Raw genomic sequence first — 18753 nt, forward strand, 5'->3', positions numbered from 1 at the left:
CCACAATAATAAAAAATATATTTTTTCTTAAATTTTAGGTGAAATTACAACATTCTCTGAAAAAATTGAACTATTCATGCTCCACAAAAACTAAATAATAAATTCAAAATTATATCGGAAGCGCTGTGGACTCGAAAATCAACTTAATTGTAAAAAAATAATTTAAAAACCTATTTAATTTTGATTTGTAACTTAATGTAAATTTTTTTAGAAGCAAATTATATGCATGGGACCGAATTATTGCCGTTTACCTAAATATAATTGGAACAAACGATGAAAATATTCAAATATCAACAATAAAATTGATAATTTTGAAACGTATTCATTCATCATTTCATTGTCTCAAATAAATTCCAAACTTCATAATGTTGCAAAATGTAAAAACAAACTAGTTTTATAAAATTTCTCAATGAAACCTTAAAACTTTACATTAATAAGCGTAAATGCATAATATGTAGGGTATTTCTGACAAATTTATATTTTAAAAACTTTAAAATCATTATGATCATTAAAATTGTAATGATTTTTTCATTTAATTTTGTTTATTTAATTTATACTAAAGATGAAAATTACAGTACAACTTTGTACTGTAATTTCTTGCTTTTCTGGGCCCCTAGAGAGAGGCAAAACACTAATTCTTGCTTTTTTCTGTTAATAGTGTTAATATAATTTTGATTTAATAAAAATATTTCACCTATTTTCTTATTTTTATGTTTAAATACAATGTAGGCAAAATTTGGGTTCGAACTCATTCACTACAATACAACCGAAACTTTAAATAGCAAACCCAAATTTCATTAAATTTCATTAAAAAAAAAAAAATTATTGCATACAAAAAAAAAATTTTTTTTTCAAAATGTAAAATTTGGATTTGAACTGAGGTCCCCATATTTCATATTAAAAGGCAAAATTTTAAAATTCTTAAAGATTAAGACCTAAATCCGGACATAGGGTGGACAAGACACTGTTCCTAGCCTTGGGAATAATATTGCGGTTTCAAGGGAATATACATGGAAAACGTTTCAACAACTTAATCTAACCTAACACATAAACTAAACCTAATATTGATTCCCATTACACACCCCAAACTAAACCCTACCCGACTTGAATATAAACAAAATCTATAATTTAATCGCGCAATTTTAGTATAAATATATTCAAGAAAATTTTTATTTTTAAATATTAATGAGGATATTTTTTTTTTTTCATGAAAATTAAAAATTGCTTTTCAATTCAAAATGAGAATGAACATCATAAGTCAAAATTATAATTTCAATCAAAAATATTGTACATATTATAAAAATAATCAGAATTGAATCAAAATTTTAAAATTAATAACAAAATAGCTAAAATTACGCTAATTAATGTGAAGGAATTTAAGAAAAAATTAATGGAATAAGTTCTTACCATAAAGCTGCAAACAACAACTAGAAGAATGAAAATTTTCGGAATGTTTTACTGAACTTTTTTCAACAATAACAACAATATTAAGAGATTTACATCGGGAATCAATTTTCAAAACATTTTTAATACCAAAGAGAAGACATGTATTGTACAAGGAGTTTGAAATATGTATTTTTATAGAAAAAATGTTGGAACAACTCAAATTAAACAAATCTAAGAATCTGGACTAGAAAAACTGCTTCTAAGTTTATTGTATAAGGTAAACAGCTGTATTTTCGACCAATTTTTCACACCTCTTACTAAAACACACCTTACTTTGATTTTCCTTTATTACATCATTGGTTTCGATCGGTTTAAACAAATTTTTAGATAAAATTTTTAATTTTTTATTCAGTTTGTTTCTATTTTGATCTTTTTAGTGTACCTAATTCAGTCCGTAAACAAGCTATAATATAAACTTATGGAGAAGAATATTATGGAAAAGAATATTATCCTATTATAGACACGAATCAACAAATTATTATGGACATGTTTACAGAACTTCTACACCTTTGAAGATAGAAAGCTGAAATTTTATACGAACATGCAAATTTTTGATACCATTTTTCTTCTACATCGTACCTTACAAAGGTCTGAAATTTTAGCAGCTCTTAGATATTCATAAATATTTTATTTCGTTAGAAGAACATTTTCTCCCGTCTCCACCCCTTCTCAACTTATCGCATCTTAAAATTTGTAAAATTTGAATTTTTGACGCCTTATATTTTAAAAACCACAAGCTTTTTTAAATTTTTATAAACGCAAAAAACCAACGGTAAATTCCATGACACTAAAAAGTATCTTTATTTTTCTTAGCTCATGCAATTAACCATTAAAATTGAGCATTATGTTAACCCCTCTTTATATTAATTTTTGCTTTATTTCAAAGACTGCATAAATCGCTCATCCTAAATATAATATGCAATCGTTTCGTTTATGAATGAAAATAATTTTAATAGTGTGGGAGGTGTACATAGACTGTATTTAAAAGCATTATTTTCACTTGTTGAAGAGAAAAGTGCTACAATAAAAACCATTGGTTTGGCCCAACTTTATTATTGTATATATTTTAAAATTGCATTTTCTAATAATTTGCTAACATACTTAGTTTCTCTCTATATAGTTTCTATATAGTTGCTAGTTACTTAGTTTCTCTAACAAGAAAATGAGTATTAAGTGAATGTACCTAAAGCGGTCTTAAATGTTTTTAATCATTTTTCTAACTCTGAAGAAAAACCATAGAACCACAATAATAAAAAATATATTTTTTCTTAAATTTTAGGTGAAATTACAACATTCTCTGAAAAAATTGAACTATTCATGCTCCACAAAAACTAAATAATAAATTCAAAATTATATCGGAAGCGCTGTGGACTCGAAAATCAACTTAATTGTAAAAAAATAATTTAAAAACCTATTTAATTTTGATTTGTAACTTAATGTAAATTTTTTTAGAAGCAAATTATATGCATGGGACCGAATTATTGCCGTTTACCTAAATATAATTGGAACAAACGATGAAAATATTCAAATATCAACAATAAAATTGATAATTTTGAAACGTATTCATTCATCATTTCATTGTCTCAAATAAATTCCAAACTTCATAATGTTGCAAAATGTAAAAACAAACTAGTTTTATAAAATTTCTCAATAAAACCTTAAAACTTTACATTAATAAGCGTAAATGCATAATATGTAGGGTATTTCTGACAAATTTATATTTTAAAAACTTTAAAATCATTATGATCATTAAAATTGTAATGATTTTTTCATTTAATTTTGTTTATTTAATTTATACTAAAGATGAAAATTACAGTACAACTTTGTACTGTAATTTCTTGCTTTTCTGGGCCCCTAGAGAGAGGCAAAACACTAATTCTTGCTTTTTTCTGTTAATAGTGTTAATATAATTTTGATTTAATAAAAATGTTTCACCTTTTTTCTTATTTTTATGTTTAAATACAATGTAGGCAAAATTTGGGTTCGAACTCATTCACTACAATACAACCGAAACTTTAAATAGCAAACCCAAATTTCATTAAATTTCATTAAAAAAAAAAAAATTATTGCATACAAAAAAAAAATTTTTTTTTCAAAATGTAAAATTTGGATTTGAACTGAGGTCCCCATATTTCATATTAAAAGGCAAAATTTTAAAATTCTTAAAGATTAAGACCTAAATCCGGACATAGGGTGGACAAGACACTGTTCCTAGCCTTGGGAATAATATTGCGGTTTCAAGGGAATATACATGGAAAACGTTTCAACAACTTAATCTAACCTAACACATAAACTAAACCTAATATTGATTCCCATTACACACCCCAAACTAAACCCTACCCGACTTGAATATAAACAAAATCTATAATTTAATCGCGCAATTTTAGTATAAATATATTCAAGAAAATTTTTATTTTTAAATATTAATGAGGATATTTTTTTTTTTTCATGAAAATTAAAAATTGCTTTTCAATTCAAAATGAGAATGAACATCATAAGTCAAAATTATAATTTCAATCAAAAATATTGTACATATTATAAAAATAATCAGAATTGAATCAAAATTTTAAAATTAATAACAAAATAGCTAAAATTACACAAATTAATGTGAAGGAATTTAAGAAAAAATTAATGGAATAAGTTCTTACCATAAAGCTGCAAACAACAACTAGAAGAATGAAAATTTTCGGAATGTTTTACTGAACTTTTTTCAACAATAACAACAATATTAAGAGATTTACATCGGGAATCAATTTTCAAAACATTTTTAATACCAAAGAGAAGACATGTATTGTACAAGGAGTTTGAAATATGTATTTTTATAGAAAAAATGTTGGAACAACTCAAATTAAACAAATCTAAGAATCTGGACTAGAAAAACTGCTTCTAAGTTTATTGTATAAGGTAAACAGCTGTATTTTCGACCAATTTTTCACACCTCTGACTAAAACACACCTTACTTTGATTTTCCTTTATTACATCATTGGTTTCGATCGGTTTAAACAAATTTTTAGATAAAATTTTTAATTTTTTATTCAGTTTGTTTCTATTTTGATCTTTTTAGTGTACCTAATTCAGTCCGTAAACAAGCTATAATATAAACTTATGGAGAAGAATATTATGGAAAAGAATATTATCCTATTATAGACACGAATCAACAAATTATTATGGACATGTTTACAGAACTTCTACACCTTTGAAGATAGAAAGCTGAAATTTTATACGAACATGCAAATTTTTGATACCATTTTTCTTCTACATCGTACCTTACAAAGGTCTGAAATTTTAGCAGCTCTTAGATATTCATAAATATTTTATTTCGTTAGAAGAACATTTTCTCCCGTCTCCACCCCTTCTCAACTTATCGCATCTTAAAATTTGTAAAATTTGAATTTTTGACGCCTTATATTTTAAAAACCACAAGCTTTTTTAAATTTCTATAAACGCAAAAAACCAACGGTAAATTCCATGACACTAAAAAGTATCTTTATTTTTCTTAGCTCATGCAATTAACCATTAAAATTGAGCATTATGTTAACCCCTCTTTATATTAATTTTTGCTTTATTTCAAAGACTGCATAAATCGCTCATCCTAAATATAATATGCAATCGTTTCGTTTATGAATGAAAATAATTTTAATAGTGTGGGAGGTGTACATAGACTGTATTTAAAAGCATTATTTTCACTTGTTGAAGAGAAAAGTGCTACAATAAAAACCATTGGTTTGGCCCATTAAATGATTTTTTCATTTAATTTTGTTTATTTAATTTATACTAAAGATGAAAATTACAGTACAACTTTGTACTGTAATTTCTTGCTTTTCTGGGCCCCTAGAGAGAGGCAAAACACTAATTCTTGCTTTTTTCTGTTAATAGTGTTAATATAATTTTGATTTAATAAAAATATTTCACCTATTTTCTTATTTTTATGTTTAAATACAATGTAGGCAAAATTTGGGTTCGAACTCATTCACTACAATACAACCGAAACTTTAAATAGCAAACCCAAATTTCATTAAATTTCATTAAAAAAAAAAAAATTATTGCATACAAAAAAAAAATTTTTTTTTCAAAATGTAAAATTTGGATTTGAACTGAGGTCCCCATATTTCATATTAAAAGGCAAAATTTTAAAATTCTTAAAGATTAAGACCTAAATCCGGACATAGGGTGGACAAGACACTGTTCCTAGCCTTGGGAATAATATTGCGGTTTCAAGGGAATATACATGGAAAACGTTTCAACAACTTAATCTAACCTAACACATAAACTAAACCTAATATTGATTCCCATTACACACCCCAAACTAAACCCTACCCGACTTGAATATAAACAAAATCTATAATTTAATCGCGCAATTTTAGTATAAATATATTCAAGAAAATTTTTATTTTTAAATATTAATGAGGATATTTTTTTTTTTTCATGAAAATTAAAAATTGCTTTTCAATTCAAAATGAGAATGAACATCATAAGTCAAAATTATAATTTCAATCAAAAATATTGTACATATTATAAAAATAATCAGAATTGAATCAAAATTTTAAAATTAATAACAAAATAGCTAAAATTACGCTAATTAATGTGAAGGAATTTAAGAAAAAATTAATGGAATAAGTTCTTACCATAAAGCTGCAAACAACAACTAGAAGAATGAAAATTTTCGGAATGTTTTACTGAACTTTTTTCAACAATAACAACAATATTAAGAGATTTACATCGGGAATCAATTTTCAAAACATTTTTAATACCAAAGAGAAGACATGTATTGTACAAGGAGTTTGAAATATGTATTTTTATAGAAAAAATGTTGGAACAACTCAAATTAAACAAATCTAAGAATCTGGACTAGAAAAACTGCTTCTAAGTTTATTGTATAAGGTAAACAGCTGTATTTTCGACCAATTTTTCACACCTCTTACTAAAACACACCTTACTTTGATTTTCCTTTATTACATCATTGGTTTCGATCGGTTTAAACAAATTTTTAGATAAAATTTTTAATTTTTTATTCAGTTTGTTTCTATTTTGATCTTTTTAGTGTACCTAATTCAGTCCGTAAACAAGCTATAATATAAACTTATGGAGAAGAATATTATGGAAAAGAATATTATCCTATTATAGACACGAATCAACAAATTATTATGGACATGTTTACAGAACTTCTACACCTTTGAAGATAGAAAGCTGAAATTTTATACGAACATGCAAATTTTTGATACCATTTTTCTTCTACATCGTACCTTACAAAGGTCTGAAATTTTAGCAGCTCTTAGATATTCATAAATATTTTATTTCGTTAGAAGAACATTTTCTCCCGTCTCCACCCCTTCTCAACTTATCGCATCTTAAAATTTGTAAAATTTTGAATTTTTGACGCCTTATATTTTAAAAACCACAAGCTTTTTTAAATTTCTATAAACGCAAAAAACCAACGGTAAATTCCATGACACTAAAAAGTATCTTTATTTTTCTTAGCTCATGCAATTAACCATTAAAATTGAGCATTATGTTAACCCCTCTTTATATTAATTTTTGCTTTATTTCAAAGACTGCATAAATCGCTCATCCTAAATATAATATGCAATCGTTTCGTTTATGAATGAAAATAATTTTAATAGTGTGGGAGGTGTACATAGACTGTATTTAAAAGCATTATTTTCACTTGTTGAAGAGAAAAGTGCTACAATAAAAACCATTGGTTTGGCCCAACTTTATTATTGTATATATTTTAAAATTGCATTTTCTAATAATTTGCTAACATACTTAGTTTCTCTCTATATAGTTTCTATATAGTTGCTAGTTACTTAGTTTCTCTAACAAGAAAATGAGTATTAAGTGAATGTACCTAAAGCGGTCTTAAATGTTTTTAATCATTTTTCTAACTCTGAAGAAAAACCATAGAACCACAATAATAAAAAATATATTTTTTCTTAACTTTTAGGTGAAATTACAACATTCTCTGAAAAAATTGAACTATTCATGCTCCACAAAAACTAAATAATAAATTCAAAATTATATCGGAAGCGCTGTGGACTCGAAAATCAACTTAATTGTAAAAAAATAATTTAAAAACCTATTTAATTTTGATTTGTAACTTAATGTAAATTTTTTTAGAAGAAAATTATATGCATGGGACCGAGTTATTGCCGTTTACCTAAATATAATTGGAACAAACGATGAAAATATTCAAATATCAACAATAAAATTGATAATTTTGAAACGTATTCATTCATCATTTCATTATCTCAAATAAATTCCAAACTTCATGATGTTGCAAAATGTAAAAACAAACTAGTTTTATAAAATTTCTCAATGAAACCTTAAAACTTTACATTAATAAGCGTAAATGCATAATATGTAGGGTATTTCTGACAAATTTATATTTTAAAAACTTTAAAATCATTATGATCATTAAAATTGTAATGATTTTTTCATTTAATTTTGTTTATTTAATTTATACTAAAGATGAAAATTACAGTACAACTTTGTACTGTAATTTCTTGCTTTTCTGGGCCCCTAGAGAGAGGCAAAACACTAATTCTTGCTTTTTTCTGTTAATAGTGTTAATATAATTTTGATTTAATAAAAATATTTCACCTATTTTCTTATTTTTATGTTTAAATACAATGTAGGCAAAATTTGGGTTCGAACTCATTCACTACAATACAACCGAAACTTTAAATAGCAAACCCAAATTTCATTAAATTTCATTAAAAAAAAAAAATTATTGCATACAAAAAAAAATTTTTTTTTCAAAATGTAAAATTTGGATTTGAACTGAGGTCCCCATATTTCATATTAAAAGGCAAAATTTTAAAATTCTTAAAGATTAAGACCTAAATCCGGACATAGGGTGGACAAGACACTGTTCCTAGCCTTGGGAATAATATTGCGGTTTCAAGGGAATATACATGGAAAACGTTTCAACAACTTAATCTAACCTAACACATAAACTAAACCTAATATTGATTCCCATTACACACCCCAAACTAAACCCTACCCGACTTGAATATAAACAAAATCTATAATTTAATCGCGCAATTTTAGTATAAATATATTCAAGAAAATTTTTATTTTTAAATATTAATGAGGATATTTTTTTTTTTTTCATGAAAATTAAAAATTGCTTTTCAATTCAAAATGAGAATGAACATCATAAGTCAAAATTACGACCAATTCGACCAATTTTTCACACCTCTGACTAAAACACACCTTACTTTGATTTTCCTTTATTACATCATTGGTTTCGATCGGTTTAAACAAATTTTTAGATAAAATTTTTAATTTTTTATTCAGTTTGTTTCTATTTTGATCTTTTTAGTGTACCTAATTCAGTCCGTAAACAAGCTATAATATAAACTTATGGAGAAGAATATTATGGAAAAGAATATTATCCTATTATAGACACGAATCAACAAATTATTATTGCAAATTTTTGATACCATTTTTCTTCTACATCGTACCTTACAAAGGTCTGAAATTTTAGCAGCTCTTAGATATTCATAAATATTTTATTTCGTTAGAAGAACATTTTCTCCCGTCTCCACCCCTTCTCAACTTATCGCATCTTAAAATTTGTAAAATTTGAATTTTTGACGCCTTATATTTTAAAAACCACAAGCTTTTTTAAATTTCTATAAACGCAAAAAACCAACGGTAAATTCCATGACACTAAAAAGTATCTTTATTTTTCTTAGCTCATGCAATTAACCATTAAAATTGAGCATTATGTTAACCCCTCTTTATATTAATTTTTGCTTTATTTCAAAGACTGCATAAATCGCTCATCCTAAATATAATATGCAATCGTTTCGTTTATGAATGAAAATAATTTTAATAGTGTGGGAGGTGTACATAGACTGTATTTAAAAGCATTATTTTCACTTGTTGAAGAGAAAAGTGCTACAATAAAAACCATTGGTTTGGCCCAACTTTATTATTGTATATATTTTAAAATTGCATTTTCTAATAATTTGCTAACATACTTAGTTTCTCTCTATATAGTTTCTATATAGTTGCTAGTTACTTAGTTTCTCTAACAAGAAAATGAGTATTAAGTGAATGTACCTAAAGCGGTCTTAAATGTTTTTAATCATTTTTCTAACTCTGAAGAAAAACCATAGAACCACAATAATAAAAAATATATTTTTTCTTAAATTTTAGGTGAAATTACAACATTCTCTGAAAAAATTTAACTATTCATGCTCCACAAAAACTAAATAATAAATTCAAAATTATATCGGAAGCGCTGTGGACTCGAAAATCAACTTAATTGTAAAAAAATAATCTAAAAACCTATTTAATTTTGATTTGTAACTTAATGTAAATTTTTTTAGAAGAAAATGATATGCATGGGACCGAATTATTGCCGTTTACCTAAATATAATTGGAACAAACAATGAAAATATTCAAATATCAACAATAAAATTGATAATTTTGAAACGTATTCATTCATCATTTCATTATCTCAAATAAATTCCATAATGTTGCAAAATGTAAAAACAAACTAGTAACTAGAAACTTATAAAATTTCTCAATGAAACCTTAAAACTTTACATTAATAAGCGTAAATGCATAATATGTAGGGTATTTCTGACAAATTTATATTTTAAAAACTTTAAAATCATTATGATCATTAAAATTGTAATGATTTTTTCATTTAATTTTGTTTATTTAATTTATACTAAAGATGAAAATTACAGTACAACTTTGTACTGTAATTTCTTGCTTTTTTGGGCCCCTAGAGAGAGGCAAAACACTAATTCTTGCTTTTTTCTGTTAATAGTGTTAATATAATTTTGATTTAATAAAAATATTTCACCTATTTTCTTATTTTTATGTTTAAATACAATGTAGGCAAAATTTGGGTTCGAACTCATTCACTACAATACAACCGAAACTTTAAATAGCAAACCCAAATTTCATTAAATTTCATTAAAAAAAAAAAATTATTGCATACAAAAAAAAATTTTTTTTTTCAAAATGTAAAATTTGGATTTGAACTGAGGATTTGAACCCCATATTTCATATTAAAAGGCAAAATTTTAAAATTCTTAAAGACTAAGACCTAAATCCGGACATAGGGTGGACAAGACACTGTTCCTAGCCTTGGGAATAATATTGCGGTTTCAAGGGAATATACATGGAAAACGTTTCAACAACTTAATCTAACCTAACACATAAACTAAACCTAATATTGATTCCCATTACACACCCCAAACTAAACCCTACCCGACTTGAATATAAACAAAATCTATAATTTAATCGCGCAATTTTAGTATAAATATATTCAAGAAAATTTTTATTTTTAAATATTAATGAGGATATTTTTTTTTTTTCATGAAAATTAAAAATTGCTTTTCAATTCAAAATCAGAATGAACATCATAAGTCAAAATTATAATTTCAATCAAAAATATTGTACATATTATAAAAATAATCAGAATTGAATCAAAATTTTAAAATTAATAACAAAATAGCTAAAATTACACCAATTAATGTGAAGGAATTTAAGAAAAAATTAATGGAATAAGTTCTTACCATAAAGCTGCAAATAACAACTAGAAGAATGAAAATTTTCGGAATGTTTTACTGAACTTTTTTCAACAATAACAACAATATTAAGAGATTTGCATCGGGAATCAATTTTCAAAACATTTTTAATACCAAAAAGAAGACATGTATTGTACAAGGAGTTTGAATTATGTATTTTTGTAGAAAAAATGTTGGAACAACTCAAATTAAACAAATCTAAGAATCTGGACTAGAAAAACTGCTTCTAAGTTTATTGTATAAGGTAAACAGCTGTATTTTCGACCAATTTTTCACACCTCTTACTAAAACACATCTTACTTTGATTTTCCTTTATTACATCATTGGTTTCGATCGGTTTAAACAAATTTTTAGATAAAATTTTTAATTTTTTATTCAGTTTGTTTCTATTTTGATCTTTTTAGTGTACCTAATTCAGTCCGTAAACAAGCTATAATATAAACTTATGGAGAAGAATATTATGGAAAAGAATATTATCCTATTATAGACACGAATCAACAAATTATTATGGACATGTTTACAGAACTTCTACACCTTTGAAGATAGAAAGCTGAAATTTTATACGAACATGCAAATTTTTGATACCATTTTTCTTCTACATCGTACCTTACAAAGGTCTGAAATTTTAGCAGCTCTTAGATATTCATAAATATTTTATTTCGTTAGAAGAACATTTTCTCCCGTCTCCACCCCTTCTCAACTTATCGCATCTTAAAATTTGTAAAATTTGAATTTTTGACGCCTTATATTTTAAAAACCACAAGCTTTTTTAAATTTCTATAAACGCAAAAAACCAACGGTAAATTCCATGACACTAAAAAGTATCTTTATTTTTCTTAGCTCATGCAATTAACCATTAAAATTGAGCATTATGTTAACCCCTCTTTATATTAATTTTTGCTTTATTTCAAAGACTGCATAAATCGCTCATCCTAAATATAATATGCAATCGTTTCGTTTATGAATGAAAATAATTTTAATAGTGTGGGAGGTGTACATAGACTGTATTTAAAAGCATTATTTTCACTTGTTCAAGAGAAAAGTGCTACAATAAAAACCATTGGTTTGGCCCAACTTTATTATTGTATATATTTTAAAATTGCATTTTCTAATAATTTGCTAACATACTTAGTTTCTCTCTATATAGTTTCTATATAGTTGCTAGTTACTTAGTTTCTCTAACAAGAAAATGAGTATTAAGTGAATGTACCTAAAGCGGTCTTAAATGTTTTTAATCATTTTTCTAACTCTGAAGAAAAACCATTGAACCACAATAATAAAAAATATATTTTTTCTTAAATTTTAGGTGAAATTACAACATTCTCTGAAAAAATTTAACTATTCATGCTCCACAAAAACTAAATAATAAATTCAAATTTATATCGGAAGCGCTGTGGACTCGAAAATCAGCTTAATTGTAAAAAAATAATTTAAAAACCTATTTAATTTTGATTTGTAACTTAATGTAAATTTTTTTAGAAGCAAATTATATGCATGGGACCGAATTATTGCCGTTTACCTAAATATAATTGGAACAAACGATGAAAATATTCAAATATAAACAATAAAATTGATAATTTTGAAACGTATTCATTCATCATTTCATTGTCTCAAATAAATTCCAAACTTCATAATGTTGCAAAATGTAAAAACAAACTAGTTTTATAAAATTTCTCAATGAAACCTTAAAACTTTACATTAATAAGCGTAAATGCATAATATGTAGGGTATTTCTGACAAATTTATATTTTAAAAACTTTAAAATCATTATGATCATTAAAATTGTAATGATTTTTTCATTTAATTTTGTTTATTTAATTTATACTAAAGATGAAAATTACAGTACAACTTTGTACTGTAATTTCTTGCTTTTGTGGGCCCCTAGAGAGAGGCAAAACACTAATTTTTGCTTTTTTCTGTTAATAGTGTTAATATAATTTTGATTTAATAAAAATATTTCACCTATTTTCTTATTTTTATGTTTAAATACAATGTAGGCAAAATTTGGGTTCGAACTCATTCACTACAATACAGCCGAAACTTTAAATAGCAAACCCAAATTTCATTAAATTTCATTAAAAAAAAAAAATTATTGCATACAAAAAAAAAATTTTTTTTTCAAAATGTAAAATTTGGATTTGAACTGAGGTCCCCATATTTCATATTAAAAGGCAAAATTTTAAAATTCTTAAAGATTAAGACCTAAATCCGGACTTAGGGTGGACAAGACACTGTTCCTAGCCTTGGGAATAATATTGCGGTTTCAAGGGAATATACATGGAAAACGTTTCAACAACTTAATCTAACCTAACACATAAACTAAACCTAATATTGATTCCCATTACACACCCCAAACTAAACCCTACCCGACTTGAATATAAACAAAATCTATAATTTAATCGCGCAATTTTAGTATAAATATATTCAAGAAAATTTTTATTTTTAAATATTAATGAGGATATTTTTTTTTTTTCATGAAAATTAAAAACTGCTTTTCAATTCAAAATCAGAATGAACATCATAAGTCAAAATTATAATTTCAATCAAAAATATTGTACATATTATAAAAATAATCAGAATTGAATCAAAATTTTAAAATTAATAACAAAATAGCTAAAATTACACCAATTAATGTGAAGGAATTTAAGAAAAAATTAATGGAATAAGTTCTTACCATAAAGCTGCAAATAACAACTAGAAGAATGAAAATTTTCGGAATGTTTTACTGAACTTTTTTCAACAATAACAACAATATTAAGAGATTTGCATCGGGAATCAATTTTCAAAACATTTTTAATACCAAAAAGAAGACATGTATTGTACAAGGAGTTTGAATTATGTATTTTTGTAGAAAAAATGTTGGAACAACTCAAATTAAACAAATCTAAGAATCTGGACTAGAAAAACTGCTTCTAAGTTTATTGTATAAGGTAAACAGCTGTATTTTCGACCAATTTTTCACACCTCTTACTAAAACACATCTTACTTTGATTTTCCTTTATTACATCATTGGTTTCGATCGGTTTAAACAAATTTTTAGATAAAATTTTTAATTTTTTATTCAGTTTGTTTCTATTTTGATCTTTTTAGTGTACCTAATTCAGTCCGTAAACAAGCTATAATATAAACTTATGGAGAAGAATATTATGGAAAAGAATATTATCCTATTATAGACACGAATCAACAAATTATTATGGACATGTTTACAGAACTTCTACACCTTTGAAGATAGAAAGCTGAAATTTTATACGAACATGCAAATTTTTGATACCATTTTTCTTCTACATCGTACCTTACAAAGGTCTGAAATTTTAGCAGCTCTTAGATATTCATAAATATTTTATTTCGTTAGAAGAACATTTTCTCCCGTCTCCACCCCTTCTCAACTTATCGCATCTTAAAATTTGTAAAATTTGAATTTTTGACGCCTTATATTTTAAAAACCACAAGCTTTTTTAAATTTCTATAAACGCAAAAAACCAACGGTAAATTCCATGACACTAAAAAGTATCTTTATTTTTCTTAGCTCATGCAATTAACCATTAAAATTGAGCATTATGTTAACCCCTCTTTATATTAATTTTTGCTTTATTTCAAAGACTGCATAAATCGCTCATCCTAAATATAATATGCAATCGTTTCGTTTATGAATGAAAATAATTTTAATAGTGTGGGAGGTGTACATAGACTGTATTTAAAAGCATTATTTTCACTTGTTCAAGAGAAAAGTGCTACAATAAAAACCATTGGTTTGGCCCAACTTTATTATTGTATATATTTTAAAATTGCATTTTCTAATAATTTGCTAACATACTTAGTTTCTCTCTATATAGTTTCTATATAGTTGCTAGTTACTTAGTTTCTCTAACAAGAAAATGAGTATTAAGTGAATGTACCTAAAGCGGTCTTAAATGTTTTTAATCATTTTTCTAACTCTGAAGAAAAACCATAGAACCACAATAATAAAAAATATATTTTTTCTTAAATTTTAGGTGAAATTACAACATTCTCTGAAAAAATTGAACTATTCATGCTCCACAAAAACTAAATAATAAATTCAAAATTATATCGGAAGCGCTGTGGACTCGAAAATCAACTTAATTGTAAAAAAATAATTTAAAAACCTACTTAATTTTGATTTGTAACTTAATGTAAATTTTTTTAGAAGCAAATTATATGCATGGGACCGAATTATTGCCGTTTACCTAAATATAATTGGAACAAACGATGAAAATATTCACATATCAACAATAAAATTGATAATTTTGAAAAATATTCATTCATCATTTCATTGTCTCAAATAAATTTCAAACTTCATAATGTTACAAAATGTAAAAACAAACTAGTTTTATAAAATTTCACAATGAAACCTTAAAACTTTACATTAATAAGCGTAAATGCATAATATGTAGGGTATTTCTGACAAATTTATATTTTAAAAACTTTAAAATCATTATGATCATTAAAATTGTAATGATTTTTTCATTTAATTTTGTTTATTTAATTTATACTAAAGATGAAAATTACAGTACAACTTTGTACTGTAATTTCTTGCTTTTCTGGGCCCCTAGAGAGAGGCAAAACACTAATTTTTGCTTTTTTCTGTTAATAGTGTTAATATAATTTTGATTTAATAAAAATATTTCACCTATTTTCTTATTTTTATGTTTAAATACAATGTAGGCAAAATTTGGGTTCGAACTCATTCACTACAATACAACCGAAACTTTAAATAGCAAACCCAAATTTCATTAAATTTCATTAAAAAAAAAAAAATTATTGCATACAAAAAAAAAATTTTTTTTTCAAAATGTAAAATTTGGATTTGAACTGAGGTCCCCATATTTCATATTATAAGGCAAAATTTTAAAATTCTTAAAGATTAAGACCTAAATCCGGACATAGGGTGGACAAGACACTGTTCCTAGCCTCGGGAATAATATTGCGGTTTCAAGGGAATATACATGGAAAACGTTTCAACAACTTAATCTAACCTAACACATAAACTAAACCTAATATTGATTCCCATTACACACCCCAAACTAAACCCTACCCGACTTGAATATAAACAAAATCTATAATTTAATCGCGCAATTTTAGTATAAATATATTCAAGAAAATTTTTATTTTTAAATATTAATGAGGATATTTTTTTTTTTCATGAAAATTAAAAATTGCTTTTCAATTCAAAATCAGAATGAACATCATAAGTCAAAATTATAATTTCAATCAAAAATATTGTACATATTATAAAAATAATCAGAATTGAATCAAAATTTTAAAATTAATAACAAAATAGCTAAAATTACACTAATTAATGTGAAGGAATTTAAGAAAAAATTAATGGAATAAGTTCTTACCATAAAGCTGCAAATAACAACTAGAAGAATGAAAATTTTCGGAATGATTTACTGAACTTTTTTCAACAATAACAACAATATTAAGAGATTTGCATCGGGAATCAATTTTCAAAACATTTTTAATACCAAAAAGAAGACATGTATTGTACAAGGAGTTTGAAATATGTATTTTTGTAGAAAAAATGTTGGAACAACTCAAATTAAACAAAGCTAAGAATCTGGACCAGAAAAACTGCTTCTAAGTTTATTGTATAAGGTAAACAGCTGTATTTTCGACCAATTTTTCACACTTCTGACTAAAACACACCTTATTTTGATTTTCCTTTATTACTACATTGGTTTCGATCGGTTTAAACAAATTTTTAGATAAAATTTTTAATTTTTAATTCAGTCTGTTTCTATTTTGATCTTTTTAGTGTACCTAATTCAGCCCGTAAACAAGCTATAATATAAACTTATGGAGAAGAATATTATGGAAAAGAATATTATCCTATTATAGACACGAATCAACAAATTATTATGGACATGTTTACAAAACTTCTACACCTTTGAAGATAGAAAGCTGAAATTTTATACGAACATGGATCTTTACTAGAATCTTATTTCTGTAGAAGGAAATTTTTACCTATTTCTCCCTCCCTAGAAGTTATACCCCCCTAAAACCCTAAAGATGCCATTTTTTAACTATTTATTGCCGTGAAACCATAACCATTTTTCAAATTTTGTAAAAACAGAAAAATAGTGGCTGGCTTCCTCTATTGCTGCATAACATTTCTGAAATGGCCGTTAAAATTTACCGTTATCTAAAATCCTTTTTTCCCAAATTTTTGATACCATTTTTCTTCTACATCGTACCTTACAGGAGTCTGAAATTTTAGCAGCTCTTAGATATTTATAAATATTTTATTTCGTTAGAAGAACATTTTTTCCCATCTCCACCCCTTCTCAAGTTATCGCATCTTGAAATTTGTAAAATTTGAATTTTTGACGCCTTATATTTTAAAAACCACAAGCTTTTTTAAATTTCTATAAACGCAAAAAACTAACGGTGAATTCCATGACACTAAAAAGTATCTTTATTTTTCTTAGCTCATGCAATTAACCCTTAAAATTGAGCATTATGTTAACCCCTCTTTATATTAATTTTTGCTTTATTTCAAAGACTGCATAAATCGCTCATCCTAAATATAATATGCAATCGTTTCGTTTATGAATGAAAATAATTTTAATAGTGTGGGAGGTGTACATAGACTGTATTTTAAAGCAGTATTTTCACTTGTTGAAGAGAAAAGTGCTACAATAAAAACCATTGGTTTGGCCCAACTTTATTATTGTATATATTTTAAAATTGCATTTTCTAATAATTTGCTAACATACTTAGTTTCTCTCTATATAAAACTATTTCCTCAAAAAAGGAATAACAAGAAAATGAGTATTAAGTGAATGTACCTAAAGCGGTCTTAAATGTTTTTAATCATTTTTCTAACTCTGAAGAAAAACCATAGAACCACAATAATAAAAAATATATTTTTTCTTAAATTTTAGGTGAAATTACAACATTCTCTGAAAAAATTGAACTATTCATGCTCCACAAAAACTAAATAATAAATTCAAAATTATATCGGAAGCGCTGTGGACTCGAAAATCAACTTAATTGTAAAAAAATAATTTAAAAACCTATTTAATTTTGATTTGTAACTTAATGTAAATTTTTTTAGAAGCAAATTATATGCATGGGACCGAATTATTGCCGTTTACCTAAATATAATTGGAACAAACGATGAAAATATTCACATATCAACAATAAAATTGATAATTTTGAAAAATACGAGTATTCATTCATCATTTCATTGTCTCAAATAAATTCCAAACTTCATAATGTTGCAAAATGTAAAAACAAACTAGTTTTATAAAATTTCACAATGAAACCTTAAAACTTTACATTAATAAGCGTAAATGCATAATATGTAGGGTATTTCTGACAAATTTATATTTTAAAAACTTTAAAATCATTATGATCATTAAAATTGTAATGATTTTTTCATTTAATTTTGTTTATTTAATTTATACTAAAGATGAAAATTACAGTACAACTTTGTACTGTAATTTCTTGCTTTTCTGGGCCCCTAGAGAGAGGCAAAACACTAATTTTTGCTTTTTTCTGTTAATAGTGTTAATATAATTTTGATTTAATAAAAATATTTCACCTATTTTCTTATTTTTATGTTTAAATACAATGTAGGCAAAATTTGTGTTCGAACTCATTCACTACAATACAACCGAAACTTTAAATAGCAAACCCAAATTTCATTAAATTTCATTAAAAAAAAAAATTATTGCATACAAAAAAAAAATTTTTTTTTCAAAATGTAAAATTTGGATTTGAACTGAGG

The sequence above is a fragment of the Condylostylus longicornis genome, unplaced genomic scaffold (assembly GCF_029603195.1).
Source record: "Condylostylus longicornis isolate FDR11 unplaced genomic scaffold, ASM2960319v2 ptg000017l, whole genome shotgun sequence".
NCBI lineage: Eukaryota > Metazoa > Arthropoda > Insecta > Diptera > Dolichopodidae > Condylostylus > Condylostylus longicornis.